We start from the raw sequence: 18,108 nt of genomic DNA, 5'->3' as shown, positions 1-18,108 counted from the left end.
TGTGTCATACCTGTCTTCTTCTGGAATTTAAGGTGTGAAAACTTTTTTGCATTTATTTAGATTTGTATGAAGGCCTTTATATATTTATACACTCCAATGTTATAAATGTATAGAAATTCATCATAATTAGTATTACATAAATTACTTCAGATTATCAGATGACCCAATCACTGTCAAATTTCTGGCTTTGTAAGGCCGTAGTCTCGATGCTGATAGTGATTAACACCAGAACCGCCTAGACGGTCTGACAGACAAATGCAAGTAACTCTGTTTGAATAAAAACTACAAGCCTGTCAGCAGAGTGACTTTTCCTAAATATGTGTTTGGTGTTTTCTGAAGTTTAGAAGTTACTAAAATAAAACACACAAGATATCTGAGCATTTATACCTCTGACTGCCACTTGCCATATTATACATTATTAGCATATACGGTAAGTTCGCAGGGTTTGTTTTCGTGTCTTCCATTTTTCATTGTGTCCAGCAGACTCTGTGTGTGTGTGTGTGTGTGTGTGTGTGTATTCCGTTCTTTAATTCTATACTTAGGAAGCAAACAATCAAGATGGAGAGCGCTTTCCAGCGCAGCTGCCTGACAAACTATTTTGTGCATACAAACTAGATCTTGATGTTGTAAATAGTAGGCTACTGGCTGTAAACAGTAAGCAACGTCTAAAATCACTCAAACAATACAAACACAATAAATAAGAATTGTAATGTAGCTTAATAAATCTCAGCAGTGCGACCACCAGATGCCCAAGTGCTGCCGGCTGCTGTCTGGTCCAGCTCACGAGCCACACTGGTCTCTGAGAGCTCGCATGTCATCTCCAGGTAGAACAATTATTGTAAAACACTTATGGCTATATTTGTCTCATGGCAAGCACCAACAAACAATAGCTATTTTGTTCACAAAAATAACAATGTAATAAATCTCCTGCAGCGGCCTGCAGCAGCGTCAATAAAAACAGTTTCCTCCATTATTTCGGTGTTTATGTATTTTATGCTGCGAAGTGTTTATTAAAATACATTTACTAATATTTAACTTGTATAGGAAAATTATATATGAGTTTAGTTTTATTTTGGCATTGTAAAGCAAAGTGGTCCATTTGGACGGGAGACATGCAGCAGCAGTAAATAAATGAATGCACATTATAAACTGAGAAATAATCACTACATGCAATAGCACAACGTGCTGTCATCATAAACATAAATGGTAGGCATAGGCTAGGCATATACTATGGGCGATAGTATATGCCTAGCTGTCAGACTACGAAAATATTCTGCTTTGATGATAGATTTCTGTCTGCTTTCCTGTGGAGGGCTCATCCGCAGCGTGTCGCCCGTCTTTCCAAAAGAAAATTTTTATTTGGATATTTTATATTTGAAACAGAATGGAACCTGGAATTAAAATACTTCAGCAGAGGCAGGGATACTGTATATAGACCACAACGATACAAATTTCCAACAAACTGCTTCCTGCATATGACAGTCTGACAGACCGTTGCGGCACCTGTAGCGGGTGCTAGAACATTGATGGTCTTAGTATAAAGACTAATGGATTGCACTTATGCATTTTTTAATCTTCTGACAACTCAAATTGCTTTACATTCACACATTCACAACATACTGTAAAACTTAATTAATTAATAGCCCAGGCTTTTATTTGCCTATATTTGTGACAGACGTCCATATGGGACAGGCCTTTAATTCCTCTTGCACAAAACTGAAATAGGCTACTATGAAACAGTTTATTTATTTCAACCGACCTAACCGTGACTTCTGATGAGTGTGTGTGTGTGTGTGTGTGTGTGTGTGTATGTGAGAGAGACTGTTTTGTTTTTGTTGTCCCCTTGGTGTGGCTGCATTTTCGTTTTGGCCCTTTTCCCTTTCTCTCCCTCATCCCGTCGGAAGCCAACTCTCCTCCCCTACCTCCTGGACCTCACTCTCCTGCCCGTTGCCTGCCTGCTTCTCCGCCCTGATCCCAATCAGCTTCCCTCGCCTGTTTGCCAAGTGTCCAGTCTATTCCTGGGTCTTATCTGAATCATGACAATGAATATTACTTGTATAAAAATTATCCAATAATATCAAACATGTCATTCATTTGATCTAGCTCCAACAGACAGCTTATGCGCTTATTTTGAAGGCAGCAACGTAACTAAAACAATAACACGCTGCAGGATGGGAAAAGTGTGGCAGAAGTTCGCAGACAGAGAGCAATGGACTTCATATGACAGGATTTACAACTTGGATTCATTTTTATGAAAAGCTGTTTTGATTCTTTTGATCGGTGACCCTATAAGACTAAAGGAATGTAAATAATCAAGAAACGGACACACTCAGACTAAAGGAGCACTTCAAAGGGAACGGCGTCGGCCATGCAGATATAAGAAGGCTCAGCAGTAAATCTTGAAGTTCCCATAAAATGAACTGAACAATTGAATTGTGGAGAATCTAACAAATGTAACGATGTGTAGCATGTCCATACTGACAAATTGATCATACGTTTAAACATTAATATTTGTATTAATGATCTAAGCAGCTAAAGCGGGTGACGCCGCCGGGTTTAAGAGGGTTTTCTACATCCAAAGAACTTCTATAAAAACCAGACCAGGCGTTTAATGGAGACCTGCGTTTATTTGTCAAAAGGTGTTCCCACACCAGGTCAGGAAACAGGGTAGGCGGCTGTTTGGGACTCGGCTATTGATTGAAGTTTTATGGTAAGTCTGTTAAAGGGGCCGTGTGTAGTTTACAGTGGCCTTTAGCGGTGAGGTTTTAGATTGCAACCACTATTTTCCAAGCGTGGTGAACATGCACATGCATGGAACCGGAGACGGCGTCAACCAACATGCTGGAAAATCAAGATAAACTCCACTGCAACGTTACAGTGATATTGTTATCAGCTTGAAGTTATACTAATCCATGTACTTTAGTACAGGAGTTTAATAATAAGTAACATTACTGTACTGAATGTGTGTTGTTGTCCTGCACCGTTATGTTGCATTATTGTATATTATGTGGGTCAGGCAGTGAAATGAAACAGCAACATATCCATTCTAATGTAGCTGGCTGCTCCTGCCTTGCATCACTATTGGCTACAAACAAATTCTTCCATATTTGCTTTGGACCAAAGCTTTGCCCCGAATATGCAACTGGCCAATCACAGCGCAGTATAGTGCTCACTCTAAATGAGGTCCGACACTTTCATGGCTGTGCTCCATTGACTTTAATGCAAAAGGAGTCGTTTTCTAGTTTCTTTTTTTTTTTTTTTTGCTTTATTTTTCCAAGATATGGTCAAACGCTGTTCCTGGGGCACTTTAAATTAATAGTTACAGTCGCTACACAGAGATGTTGAAAGGAGAAGTACAATTTATTCTCTTTCCAAAACCTAAAACAAATCCAGAAAAATATAGACTATGGATTGTTCCTAATATAATGTTATTTTGCTAACACTAGCTAACTTACCACTGAATGTAACTTTATATAACCCTACTGTTCTGCTTTAATGATTGGTATAGTGAATAGAGACCTACCCAGCTGTACAGGAACAGTTCTGATCCTTAACATCATTGTCCTTTGCCTCAATCAGGTGATGCAGTAGTTCACTTTTCCTCAGTGATCAGTAGGCTTTAGCTTCTGTCTTTATTTGTTTCACGTCAGTTTGACAGCCTGATTACAGCCTTCAAATGTATAATGCAAACCTTTCTGTCTCCTTTCTAAGGTCGCTTTTTCCAAAAAATTAGACAAAATTTCTCCAGGCAGTGCAGTAATAGACAGTGGCAGTGCTGTAATAAAAGTCTGTCAGTTTGTCAGTAACTAAGGGGGGCGGGGTTTAGCGAAGGGTCACTTGACTTCTACATTTATTTATGTCAACTGTACGTCCGTCTATGTGTAGCACCTTATCACCACAGCAAATTCCTGTGTAAAACACTACTTGGCAATAAAGCTCCTTCTGATTCTTCTTTCTTCAGATTCTGACCAGTGGACTGAGAGACACAGTGCGCACTCACCGGGAACTCCCAGTCCGCACAGAGTCTGCCTGGAAGTGGGGCGGCATGCATATTCAGTGCTGTTGGCTACTGTAAATGGCAATCAGGGATGTCCTGGGACTGAAATTCAGCCCGGGACTTTGAGACAGAGAGTGTGGAGGCGCAGAGAAAGATTTGTGCTTATTTTAACATATAGTGTTGTACTTGTATACAGTCAATTTCATTATGATGAAGACCTTTAAGAAACTTTTTATGACACCTGCCTCTTAAGTTTGTATAAGCAAGGCACCACTGCACTGAACAAGACCAGGTCAGGCAAGCCCGAGTCAGTCAGAATGCTAAAATAGTTAAATATAGTTAAAAAACTACAATGCAGTCCCATAAAACAGAGCAGTGTGTATGTGTGTGCATAAAAATCAAATCCCTCATCTTCAGCTCTGAGTGGGCCTCCCCCTGGATCAGCTTCCGCTGTGCTGTACCCTGACTCTGCTTGTAATGATTGTGCAGCTACATATGAATGTTACGAACATCAGTAATAAATATAACCAACAATAATCCATTTTCTAGTTCTATCTATGGATAATTGCCTACCCAGCCCCGCACAGGCCCCTGTACCTGTCACTCTTTCTGGTCCATCATCCTTCTCCTACATCTCTTACTGTTCCTCCTCCTCTCTTTCTTCCTTAAACTGTTGTTTATAATACATATACAAATAGATAATATAGCCTATATGCCGATACATAAATGCATATGAAAATAATCTCAGGATATAAAAGCATTGCTTATCAGTGGACCTGTGCTGTGTCCTGCCTCATCTGCCACAGCACCTTTCCACTAAGGAAGAGGTCAGTTAATTGGGCGCATTTAGCTGGTTCTTGCGCCAACATTTTTATCTTTTAAATTCTTATTTTTTCGCCACCACACTTATCTTTTTCCTCTTTCTTGCTTTTTGACATATTTACCTGCTCAGTTGTGCTTGTCACACAACCCTAGGTTGAGTTCAGCCCCGACAAAATTTATTGAGAATGAACTTAGAACTACTTTGATCTGCGACGTTGAACCAATCAGATTTCAGCAAAAACAAGGATCGGTCCAAACATGTTGAAAACTAATCAGGAAAACAAATGAATGCCAAAAATGTACCTGCTACAACATAATAGTGTGCAGGCCACATCCACACCACAAGCCCCACAAAATATTCTCTGCTATTACAATTATGTAAAGCATGGTCATTTCTAAAATGGCATAGGCAGTGGGTTAGCTTACCATCATGCTCTGTCTAAATTGGTTAATCTCTGCATAAAGAAAGAGTAACATGTCTGGAATGGCCATGTCCTTTAAAAGTTCCATTTTCTAGATCAATTAATCCAAATATGTTTATTAACATCTGTAGGTAGTCTACATGATCGCCAACACAACACATAGACTCCAACACAACAATCTCCTCTCTCCAACTCTGATCACATCTTCCTGCAACAACTCTCCTCTCACGAGATTTCAGAGGGAGAATTGTCCTTGAGCAAGACTTCAGTTTCTTGTTAAAAACAGTGGGTGTCACTCATAGGGATCCTTTCCATGATGCTGTTTGTGAAAAAATATGTGAAAACAGCAAATATAATAAATACTGAAAGTATACACTTACTATACAGGAGACAGGTGCAGTCAGGTTGCCGCTATAGGTGAGCATGCATAGTGTATTATCTAGATATGCATTACATCTTAATAGGTGTTAAATGTTTCAGATGACTCTGGTGGACACAAGCTTGTTGTGAAGACGCTTTACGAAGTTCTTATCACAATGAAAACTTTCTGACATAGAGCAACTAATGCTAAAACCTGCTGATAGTCATCAAAAGTTTACCTAAAGTTTATAAAACACAAAACTCTTTTTAGCTTACAATTAATAAGGTTTGAATTCTCTAAATTGTGCAATGCTGCCACAAGCTGCCTCACCATTTGACCTTATCAAAAATCAGGTCATGAATAATGACTTCCAACCCCTTCAGCATTCTTGGTTATGTGTTCATATTCATGTTCATAAACCTAAATTGGTCCTGGTCCCGCACACATCATAACACTGCAACAGCAGTGTCTGAGATATTGTTTCCAAAGTTCAAATGGCTTAAATAAAAGCTGCTCTCTGGTCCTCCCTCAGGTTCAGTATGGGGGAGAAAACTCAAAACACACGCAAATGTCATATTTCCTTTTTGGTGGTTGTAGAAACACTGAGGCCATGGCTGACAGTGAAAGGGCATAGATGGAGTGTAGAGAGCAAAGGATGGCATTTAAACTGTGCTGACAGATCTGCTGTTTCACTGATGCCTGAGTAAATAGATGTCCTTGCACATGAAAGTCTGACTGTGTGAAAAACAGTGAGGTTTTCAAGGTTGAAAGGCAGAATAACTCTGAAGGTGGAAAGGCTGAACTGGTGTGTGTGAAGCGCATACTCAAAACGCAAACCCAAAACCAAAGGGGGGATCTGGGGGTCCTGCTGATGGACCTACACTAGAAAACTGTTATAAATTAGTAAATGTTCATTAAAAGTTGTCTAACCCTGTATATTTGATTGTCAACACTATAACTTTGGTGTCTAATGTCAAATTTAGTTTACAGTTAAGTTACCTGCTTATCCTGTAACATAGCCTAATGTTATGTTGACATTAGTATGTGAACTGTTGAACATGAAGAAATCATCCTCCTGTCAGGACTTTCCATTAAATGTCCCGGGGGTGACCCAAAGCCAGACATGGGGCGACACTCGGCGCTAGCGGTAGACATAGTCGGGGGGGACTCCCCCTCAATGATTGGTATTTCACCAATAGCATGTTAGACGTGTTAGAATCAGAATGTCTCCATCACTTTATGAAAACGTTTATTACATATTATTTACTATGTAATTTTCTTGCTCAGAGTATATAATACTTCTTTATTTAACCAGCGTTTAGATTACTGGAGATGCATTAACATGTAAGCAGCATTTAAATTTTAATCTATATCAATACACAACCACAGCTATTGTGATCCTTTGTAATGTCAAAACAAGATAAGAGGTTTTTGATTTTGGTTTCTGCTGCTCAAGATGCGCCAACAAGGCACCTGAACACACCTCATTTGAAGACCACCCGTGGGTGCAGAGATGGACACAAGTATATTTGCTACTGACACAATGTGTGTGCTCAATGTAAAAATTACAGTTGTGTTGGTCTGAAACTAACAACCACATTTGCTCTGCACTGTGAGCTGCTTTGCTCTGAGTGTAATGTAGGGCCCTAAGAGGCTGTTCTAAAGAAGTATTCAGAATTTTGATTCATGCAAAATCACGTATCGCATATGCATATTTTGCATTTGCATTTGCAAATGTCATTTGTAATATGGTTATAATGGTTAGTTTGCTGTCCATGTAGAGTGAACTAGATGTCTGTGTGTTGTTTTATATGTTTTATGGCTTGATACGTAATATATGTTTGTGGCGTGAAATTGGCAAGAATTCTGATAATTAATTGTCACGTCTAGATTGAGTTTTGGACTGTTGGTCATACAAAACAGACAATTTAAATACGTTAACATGGGAAATTGTGGTGGACATTTCATTGATAGAAAGACTGATTTATAGAAAACTAGTTGACAGATAATCATGGGGTACAGCCTTATGTCACCCTACGCAGTCCCTCAGATATACAGCATATACATAGTATATACATATAAAGGTACCTGTCTGTGCTCTCTGAAAGTCATCACATTTTTTGAATAGTGTTAAATAAATTGCTCACTGTAAGTAAGCATTAAATTACTTCTTGACTTTGCTATGCTATGCTAACTTGTTTCATAGTAAAGAACAGTAACAGACACACATTTTTTGAACTTACCAGGTAGTTCAACTTTCTGACTTACTTTTCTCCAACCCATCTCCTGTTTTGTCCGGTTTCTGTATAAATATGAAGTAGTATCTTACTAAGAATAATCAGATGGCTACAATAATGAGAGTGGAGGTCAGAAACTCGGTGGCTCACTGCAGACAGGTTGAGAAGCGAGAGTGAAGGTAAGTCTACATTTTAATCCTAAAAGTTAGAAGAATTTACTCTGAGCACCACCCGTCAGTAAACAGCTCCCGACCAGAGCAGAATCCGGTTTGTCCAGAGCTCCCAGCGTATTTGCATCATCCTCCGCGAATTTGCGTCTTTGCATTGACCTTGTCTGTAATTGCACTTAAGATCCACTAACTAGCTTCTTTCAGATCTATCAACAGCATCTCATGGTCTTCATCAGTGGATGGAGTTTGCTGCGTTGCCATGGAGACAACTGCTCTGCCCAATCTCTGAAAGAAGCTAGTGAGTGGACCTTGACTTAAGTTTGTTTTAGAGATAATAAAATTGATTTCATTTTCAGCATGAAGACTGACAGCTAAGTGAAGACTGACGAACCGTGTGCATTAGAAAACTTAACCCTAAACTCCAAGAGACTGTGTGAGGGTGAATTTGTAAATTCTTTCTCAATTTCTCTGATGTTTTATGAGCCTCATGAATCTCTTCAGTATCTCAGTGTGTTGCACACTCTCCCTCTGCAGCCACACGTCACAAATCAATCATGTCGTCTTTATCATGACTCATTGCTATCCTCCCTCCCTTCCTCCCTAAGATCCTCCACTCATACACTTGTCTATCCATCCATCTCCTCCCTCTCTGCAGAGTGCCATTCTTCAGCTCCGAGTGGAAATGATTATTCATCATTACTATTGACATTCTCATCATGGCAGCTGTCATCAGGAGTGGAGTGTCAGCTTTTGAAGTTCCTTCAGTCAAATTCACTTACACAGTTTCTGTCCATGCTGAGCTGTACAGTATTGCAGTGAAACACTCCTTCTACTACTAGTACTTTTCTGCCAAATGACTCAAACTAAATTCAAATGCAGAAACAAGTGAATTCTGACAATTTTCTGCAAGGCCCAAAATATTCAATCAAACAGCCAGAGTAAACATTTATTAGTAATACTTACAGCTTTTAATACTTTATTTAGTTGTCGAACAGAATTTGAATGGAGGCCCCTGTTTAGGACCATTTGTGTCTGCAAAATATACATGCTGTTGTATACATATAACATTAATAACCTACAAACAAACTGTGTAATTATTTTACAAATGTACAAACACATACAGGATGTGCAAGGTCTGTATTGCAGTAATTGCAGTAATCATTAGTCAACCAATAAATCTAACTGTCACGACTCCCCTGCCCTGAGGCCAGTAGTGACCTGGTGTGATAGTGAGTGAGGTTTGTTATTTTTTCCTTTTTGTGTAGATGAGGTCTGCTTGGTGGGTTTTTGTTTTGTCTGTCTGCGTTCCCTCTCTCTCTCTCTCCTCTCTTTCTCTCTCCGTTCCCCCTTCAGTGAGGAGCTGTGGGCGTCACAATTTGGGGTTCAGTGTCTTGCCACAGGACACTTTGACCTGTGGACAGGAGGAGGGCATCGACCTTTCCTTTTGAAACAGCTGCCTGCTGCTGAAAAGGACACCGTGAGAGTGAACCAAAATAGTAAATTTGCAGCCGGCAGCTAAACACTGAGCTGAAATTCACTATAAGCTTCAGGTCATTATTCTATGTAAGTTCATTCTACAAGAGACTTTAACTCAGAAGTAAAAGTAGTAATAGTAGTATTAGACTAGGTACTTTACTAGGTACACCGAGTACAGTGAACTCATTGTCATGTTCAAGAAACTAGTTTGAGATGATTTGACCTTTGTGACGTGGTGCATTAGCCTGCTGGAAGTCGCGTTTAAACGATCCTCATTTGGTACTAAGGGGCCCAAAGTGTGCCCAGAAAATATCCCCCACACAATTACACCACCACCACCAGCAGCCTGAACCATTGATAAAGTGCAGGATGGATCCATGCTTTCATGTTGATTACACCAAACTCTGACCCTACCATCTGAATGTCGCAGCTGACATCGAGACTCATCAGACCAGGAAACATTTTTCCAATCTTCTATTGTCCAATTTTGGTGAGCCTGTGTGAATTGTAGCCTCAGTTTCCAGTTTCCACACAACTGTCGCTCACTATTTCCTCTTCTTCTGACCATTCTCTGTGAACCCTAGAGATGATTATGCATGAAAATCCCAGTAGATCAGCAGTTTCTGAAATACTCAGACCAGCCTGTCTGGCACCAACAACCATGCCACGTTCAAAGTCACTTAGATCTCCTTTCTCCCCCATTCTGATGCTCGGTTTGAATTTCAGCAAGTTGTCTTGACCACGTCTACATGCCTAAATGTATTGAGTTGCTACCATGTGATTGGCTGATTAGCTATTTGTGTTAACAAGTAATTGAACAGGTGTACCTAATAAAGTGGCCGGTGAGTGTATCTTATTATAGTACGATTACTAAGGCATTACCAGCAGCAGCTCTGGCACACTGTACGCAGAAGGAGACAAGCAGAAACTGACTGCACCTAGTCTGTCTAGCTGATTAAATTACTGCAGATTGGAGGTCACACCTAAGCATACCTGTCCATCATCAGCCCATCCCCATGTGAAAACCAAACACACAAGGTGCTCACCCATCATACTTTCACTGCACTCAAAATCAGGCCGATCCCTGTTACACCAGCAGGTGTCAAAACCAGGAACGCAGCTTGAGCAAGCAAACTTCACCACACGGGTTAGGCAAAGAATCAAAGATCAGGGCATGGTCAGGCAGGCAGACAGGAGCCTGTACAGGAAAAAGTTGTAGGAAATATGATGGTGTCCAATTTTAATTTTCCACACAGAACTGATGCCATCTTCCAAACAGCCTGCATATGACCTCTGACTCTGAAACAAACCATGCCACGACTCAAAGGGCACAGAGCAGGTAGAAACCTTGAGCAGAACCTAGACTGGGGGTTGGGTGGGGGGGTGGGGGGGTTGTGGTTAAAGATCACTAAAAATGAAGGACAATACCAATAATGGCAATATTAATGATAACAATAATATGACTATTAATAATAATTGTAGCAGCTGGTGGTGAGCAGGAACATGGGGGTAGCAGGAAGACTGCAACCACAGATCCAGACTCTACAGCTCAGGAGGCAAAAACACCTGGAGAAAGCAATAGAAGGAGAGAGGACATAGATATACCATGTTTAATTAATGTCATAGAGCGTGAAGTTTGATTTCAACATGCTGATTTTGATGCAGAAACTGAACTAACCAGAACTAGGTACACATATCCACTACTGGAAGAAGATGTAAATTGGTGTGATGTGTGCCTGGTCTAGGCTGCTTCTTCAGCCATCCTCCTTTCACCCTTCAGATAAAGACATTCCAAAATGTATCAATCAAATATATGGGGTAATGTATGTATGATAATGCATCATATGGGGTAATGTATGTATGATAATGTATCATATCAAATGAATGGGGTTGATTGTTCTTGTGTAGTTTGTATGATGCTTTGGCAATATTGTTGTTACACATTCATGCCAATAAAGCTAATTTGATTTGAATTGAATTGAATTGAATTGACATTCCTGTGATACCTAGAATAAGGACAATGTAATAATACTGACATTCTGTCTGTGTTTGCTTTGCACCTGGCATTCCTTAGAGATCTGACTGGACTTATTTTGATCCGAATTTTTTTGATTGATTGATATTTTGCCTTTGTCAGACAGAAAACATAATACAGGTCCTTATTTTTTCATTATCTCCATGCACACGCATCCCCTGCTTTCCTACGTAGCATGATTGAGTGTGGATGCCATTTATTTGTTTCAACTCAGGAAGGTTAGTTGTAATATGACATCTAGCATGTTTTTGCATGTCCCTTACTTGTGAACGTAATTTTGCTGCATTTAGCAGCTCTTTCCTCCAGGGCTTTTTTTCTTTTAAAGCGCTCCATCTCAGCTCCACCTTTTCTCCTTGTGTCTTCTCTCTTTCTCCACACTGCTCGGCCACATGCACTCCACACACTGACTGAACATTGGATTGATGTTTGTGAGTTACAGTTCTGAGTGACCTAATTTGACCGTGTCATTTTGCATATTTAACACTGCCCAGCCAGTCCAGGCCAATCATCTGGCCACACCACAACTTCTCCTGGTGGTCCCAAAGGCCAGTCTGGGCCTCTCAAAGCACAGGGGCCCCGCTCATCAAAGCAGTTCTTCTTCTTTAGAACCAATTGTCAAAAAACCCTAGGGAGGAGGTGTTGCTTTTTAGTAAATGGTGCATTATTTCCAAATGGACGTTTATGAATTTAAGTTGAAAAAATTACAGTAGAAGAAAAATTAACCTACAAAGATGCCAAAATTTACACAAAAAAGGGGTGTAATAAATATGGGAGTTCACAGGAGCTAGACTTTCTCTCCCCCACACTATTGCCTCTTATTTCTCAAGCTGATAAGTTTGTTAGTTTATTTATTTATTGTGCCTCATTTGCCTGAGCCAAGTTTTCATCAAACTCATTAAGGAACTTATGCAAGTCAAGCTGTGGCAGCAGTAAGTGCTGTCCAAGCAAACAGCCGCTGCCTCACAGCTTCTGAGTGTAAATTGTGTGAACCCAGGCTGACATCATCATGTCGCAGAGCGGCTTTATAATTGGAGGTTCTCTGCTCAGATCTGAGACTGTGCGCCAGAGAAGTCTCTGCAGTGCCTGTCTGACTCCCAGCTGAAGATGCCCCCATTATGAAAGCCCCAAGCATTACTTTTCAAAGGAATCTGTAGTCACTTGAAAAAACGCAAGAGGTGGAAGTGGGATTTCATATGCAGTATAATGTTGGAATGAGCATACCAATTCCACACAGTATCTTTTTACTGTGAGGCATATGTACCCTTCTGAACATAACTGGCATAGCAAATGAATGAATTGCAATATAACATATAGCATGTGTCTCCACTTAAAATATTCAAAAACCATCAAAAAATGGGAAAAAGGGACACACTGTCTTCAGTGTTATCTCTACATCCACAGGCGCATTTATTCAGAATTTAAACTGGTCTTTGTATTGCCTGGTGGCTTTGATCCTGTAAATGCAGCGTGTCCTTATTTTGTTTAAACAGAATCTCGGTGTCATCTTGTGCGCACCTAGCAGCAACTAACCCACTATCAACCTGTGGAGCTAAACAGATAAACACGAAAGCTCTGCGTGGAGAAAGTACTGGCAGCTGCCGGGGACAGACAGACAGAACAGACAGGATGGACATCTTCAGGTTATCAACATGTAATCAAGCTTTATCTCTCTTCAGCAGCAGCTGAACTTGTTGCAGGTTTAAATATCCTCCATCATGGGTCACATTGTTTATCCTGCTGTTTCAGATGTAACTAAAGAACATGTGATACTACTAAACATGTCAGTTTATCCTAAACATTACTACATGCGTGTATCCAAGACTTACTGAAAATGTGTTTCTGTGCACACGTAGGCAACTAAGGCACACAGCAAATTAAAGAAAAATAGAGAAAAACCTAAATTCTCTGTTCATTTTGGTGATTGGCATTGAACTCTTTCCTGTGTTACCTTTAGTGAATCAGTGAAAGTGTTGTGCAAGGGGACTCAAAGCAAGACTGTGTTACTTATGATAGACAAATTAGCACATTGTCTTACAAATCTGTGCTCAAACAATAAAACTCACCCTTGCTACTTGTGCTACTGCAGGGCTGGACTGGCACAGGCTGACACCCCTCACCAATTCACCATCCTTGCAGTCCTCTTAAAAATGTGTACCTACTGTAATATTCCCCCAACCACTATAAAGTTGAGTAGTAAGGCACGTGGATAAGTGTACCAGTGCAAGAGGATCAGTGTCCTCATTCACACTCATTTACTGACTCCCTGAGGATCAGAGGTGGCCATGGATTACACAATTCATACTCAAGTACAAGTACAAGCAATTGTCAAAGAAAAAAAACTCTGCTAGAAGTAACATTTTCTTATTATTAAGTCCAGAAAAAGCTGTACAGTTTCAGTAATAACATACTGGGACTGAGCAAACAGCTGTTTATTCAATGAAGGCATGGCATGCATTTTCTTAATACATAAGCATTCATTCATTTTAGTAGCATGCTACAGGTGTTGAATAATTGGCCATAACATCCAGTCACATCTTTATGAAGGGAACCCATAGCCTAATAATCTTAATAATTTTAAAATGATACATTTGGACCTAGTTATCTTACAGCAGCATGGGCTCAAAATAACGTCACCAAGTCAGTCATTAGGACAGTTAGCCGAAGTTGTGACTGCATGGAACTATGCTAGCTACAAAAGTAATGTCAGATAGCTTATGATGTGCAATTTGACAGTCACTGACTGACTGAGTGATCATCAGCAGTAAGTCTCACTTTATGATAGTGTTATGATTATATTATCATCATTGACCTTAATTGAAGTAATCATCATCAATATGGCATGGCCCCCTACCTCCCTGCAGGTCCCTGTTAAGCTACTCCATGCATTCCGCTTCACCTCCACTCCTCTCCTGCTCACTCTGTCCCTCTGCGCTGTCAAACGCTCTCCTTTAATCCCTTTAGGTGCCTGTGACTGCACAAGGTTGGGTACTGCAGCTGATGTTGAAGCTACTGCAGCCTGTTGGTTATTTTGGCATTTGGCTGCATCTGTCTCAAGATTTTTTATTTTATTTTTATTTATTTTTTGGCATCAACAGTCATTGCAAATATTGTTAAGAAAATGCAAGATTACTCATTCGAAGGAGCAAGTGTGACTCTCCTGTAACTCTGGTTCACAATTGTATTTGATGCTGCTTCCTATTTGGTAAAGTATTTATCATACTGACAATTACACAATGTCTACACAGGTTGAATATTAGCATTGCAGCAGCATCAGTGCTCTGTACTGACAGGATGCATTCAGGCACATTATTGAGTGTAGGTCACAGTTTTATCAGAGCCCAACACACAATCACTGCGGTTACACATGCAAAAATGAAAAAAATAGACTTGAAGCATACAAATATGCCTCGGGTCACAGTGAAACACAAGTGACAGCTGGATTGATTAAAATAGAGGCATGGTGTGTCTGTTCAATCAGACACACAAAGACAGATTACTGAAAAGCCTGCTGAAATGCCTCCTGTGTAGACCCGCCTCTAAGTTCCTTTGTCCTTTCAGACTGAGTGCATCAGAGACGCAGGACGCGTATCAACATTGATACACTGCAACTTCCAGTATACCTGTAGCTGGTGGCCATGACGCTGACACAGACTCACTGGTTCCAGGGACCCTACAATGTCACGCCTTCACATTGGCTGTATGTGCAGTAGCTGGATTTGTGGTTGCGTTTAAGCACAATAAATTAAATTTGTTTTATGAACACGCATTAGTGTAAAGCTATAAGCTATTCCCCCTCCCGACTTTTAGTCCTGGAACAGCATTCCCATGCAGTGGACAGTTTTGAAAGTTTTACAAGACATACCGTTAAACTTTGATTAATAGCCTGGGCTTTTATTTGCTAAAATCACTGAATTGACCCTGCCTTTATTTGGGACATGCCTATATTTTGAAATAGGCTACTATGAAACAGTTTATTTATTTCAAACAGAATATTACTTGTATAAAAATTATCCAATAATCAAATAGCTCCACAGATGGCTTATGCACTTTATTTTGTAGGCAGCAACATAACTAAAACAACAACAGGGTGCAGGATGAGAGAAGAGTGGCAGAAGTTAGCAGACAGCGATGGACTTCACATGACAGGATTCATAACTTGGATACATTTTTATGTTAGCGGGAGTCGGCACTTCTCTTTTCCTTTTCATCTCTTGTACCATGCTGGTTCCACCGGTAAATCTATAAGGATTAGGCTCATTGTTTCCGATAAATGAACTGAACGATTGAATTGTGGAGAATCTAACCGGTCTAGCGATGTGCAGCATGTCCATATTGACATACTGATCATACGTTTAACCATTAATATTTGTATTAACGATCTAAGCAGCTTAGAAGCAGCTAAAACGGCGACCCCGCAGGGTTTAAGAGGTTTTATACATCCAAAGAAAAACCAGACCAGGCGTTTAATGGAGACCTGCGTTTATTTGTCAAAATGTGTTCCCACACCAGGCCAGGAAACGAGGTAGGCGGTTATGTGGGACTCGGCTATTAATTGAAGTTTTACGGTAATCATAATTAGCAGGAGGACATTTCCTCCTGATACCAAGTTATAATGTTATAAAAGTAAAATGCTAATTTAATGAATCACTAGTCTCCAAATAACATAACATTGCGACTCATCTGAAATATCAAATAAATATCAACCATGACGTTTAAAAACATGAGCTCACAGTGGCACTCGGACTAAACTACAGCAATAAGGTACATTCATGATCGTGTCGTATCATTCAGTTCAGAGTATTGAAGACCATGTTTACTTGGCTCTGTTGGGGATCCTTGATCTGCTATAAGAGCAGCCCATATTATTATGGGATGGATTCAGATGCAGCAGATTTGTCAGCTAAACATTCATTCTGGGAACGTAGGTTCCAAGAGTAATAATTCTGTTTACGCAGTTTATGTTATGTAACAGCACTAACTAGAGACATTGTTTGCCTCTTTTTAGGTGGCAGGAGTGAAAACTGTTGATCCCCAACATTGGTTGTGTTATGGTTTCACAAAGACAGTTGGAAATCTATTTGATAAAAAACAGGATCTAGGCTCTACAGGATGTTTTTTTCCCTGGGCAACTCTCATATTTTTCTCAAATGATGTCAGATTTTTAGACATTCAATGATCTTAAATGGCTTAAAAATAGTGCACATAGCTTCCATAAATGTGAAAAGAATTTCCCCGGGGCAGCATGTCCCAGACCCCCCTAGGTTTGGGCTAAGCCCTGAATGTTTTCAATGTCTGCCTCCGCCCCTGCTGCGGCTTATTGTAATTCAGCCTAAGTAGCCAGCAGCTTGTCTCTTACTGTGTTGATAAATGCCTCAGCTTCATTTTCCAGCAGCTCCCATTTCTGTTATTGCCGTCAGAGCCCCGAGGCTCTGGAACGACCTGCCCGAGGAAATTAGACTGTCAGTGTCTTCTTTTAAGTCTCTTCAAAAAGTGCACTTTTATCAGAAAGCACATTCTGATTTGATCTGAGCTGCCTGTTTATTTCATTGGTTATATATTTTCTTGTTATTGTTGTATTATCATTCACAGTGGTATTTCATTTAATCTTTCTTTGTGTGTCTCCGTTTATTATTCATGGCTTGCCTTTATGATCATGAGACTGTCTGTCTTGTCTAGGCAGTCTTATAGGGAGACACACTTAGCCAGAAACTGTGATGCCTAGGAGGGAGGTTACCAAATGCTTCAGACTGTAGCAGGACCACTATTCATTTGTAGTAGCTCTCTATAGAAAATTGAAGTTCATTCAGTAATGAGCTGAACCTCCTTTAAGTCCAAACAGAGCCAGTGACTCCCTCTCCACTTGTGCATTTCATTGCTCCATTTCCAGCGGGCTGTGGGCAGCAGGGTGTTATTTAGTATAGACCGGTCTTTGTGTGAGGGCTGCCCATGTGTCAGCTGATGCTCTGGCATTGGCAAGGGTCCTTTTTTCACTTAGCATCCGGCCAGCTTCCTGGAGCCGCAACAAAAACATGAATGTTATTCATGCTGCGCCCTTTCCCTCCACATGCACAAGAATATCATCTTCGTGATTATTATACCACCGGCGTGCGTCCAGCAGCTGAGACAGGCATCTGTGGAGGTACTCTGGGCCAGAGTCTATGCCAAATGGCAAGGTATTGAGGCAGCAACGCCTGCAGGGGTGAAATGAATGTAATGAGCTCCTTGTTTGTTTCCTCTGCTGGAGGTATCTGCCAGAATTCAGAGTGGAAATCAGCATTTGTAAACCATTTAGCTGCATTCAACTGTGCCAACTACTGCTCCTCTGATGCCAACAAACAGCGTCTCTTTACCTGTAGAGTCTCATTAGCTCTGAGAGGTCAGGCACAGGCCTTGCTGATCTTCGTGGATATCTGGTTCCATTTCAGGTTCAAACAGTCACTAGTTAGTGACTAACTGGCAGTGCACTGCTGTGCGCTTTTTTCTGGTGTTCCTACTAGTTAAGTTGCCTATAGAGGGTCTGCGTTGATGTCACTTCCCCTTCCGGAACACGCTGGACTGAGTAGCAAAACATCTGTTACCATGGCTGCG

The 18,108-nt window shown here is 40.5% G+C and overlaps 1 protein-coding gene and 1 long non-coding RNA gene across 3 annotated transcripts in view; one reads left to right on the top strand and one right to left on the bottom strand.

The window, feature by feature from the left end:
* Positions 1-18,108, top strand: part of setd7 (SET domain containing 7, histone lysine methyltransferase) — a 519,573-nt gene that overhangs the window by 275,547 nt on the left and 225,918 nt on the right. The gene's annotated exons all lie outside the window — the stretch shown is intronic.
* Positions 17,106-18,047, bottom strand: LOC123958150. Its single transcript, XR_006822008.1, has 3 exons — positions 17,871-18,047; positions 17,619-17,768; positions 17,106-17,530 (listed from the first exon to the last, which is right to left on the bottom strand). It is a non-coding gene; the product is annotated as an uncharacterized LOC123958150 (long non-coding RNA).

Source organism: Micropterus dolomieu, linkage group LG19 (genome assembly GCF_021292245.1).
Source record: "Micropterus dolomieu isolate WLL.071019.BEF.003 ecotype Adirondacks linkage group LG19, ASM2129224v1, whole genome shotgun sequence".
Classification (NCBI taxonomy): domain Eukaryota; kingdom Metazoa; phylum Chordata; class Actinopteri; order Centrarchiformes; family Centrarchidae; genus Micropterus; species Micropterus dolomieu.
This window is presented reverse-complemented; position numbering and strand designations above follow the sequence as displayed.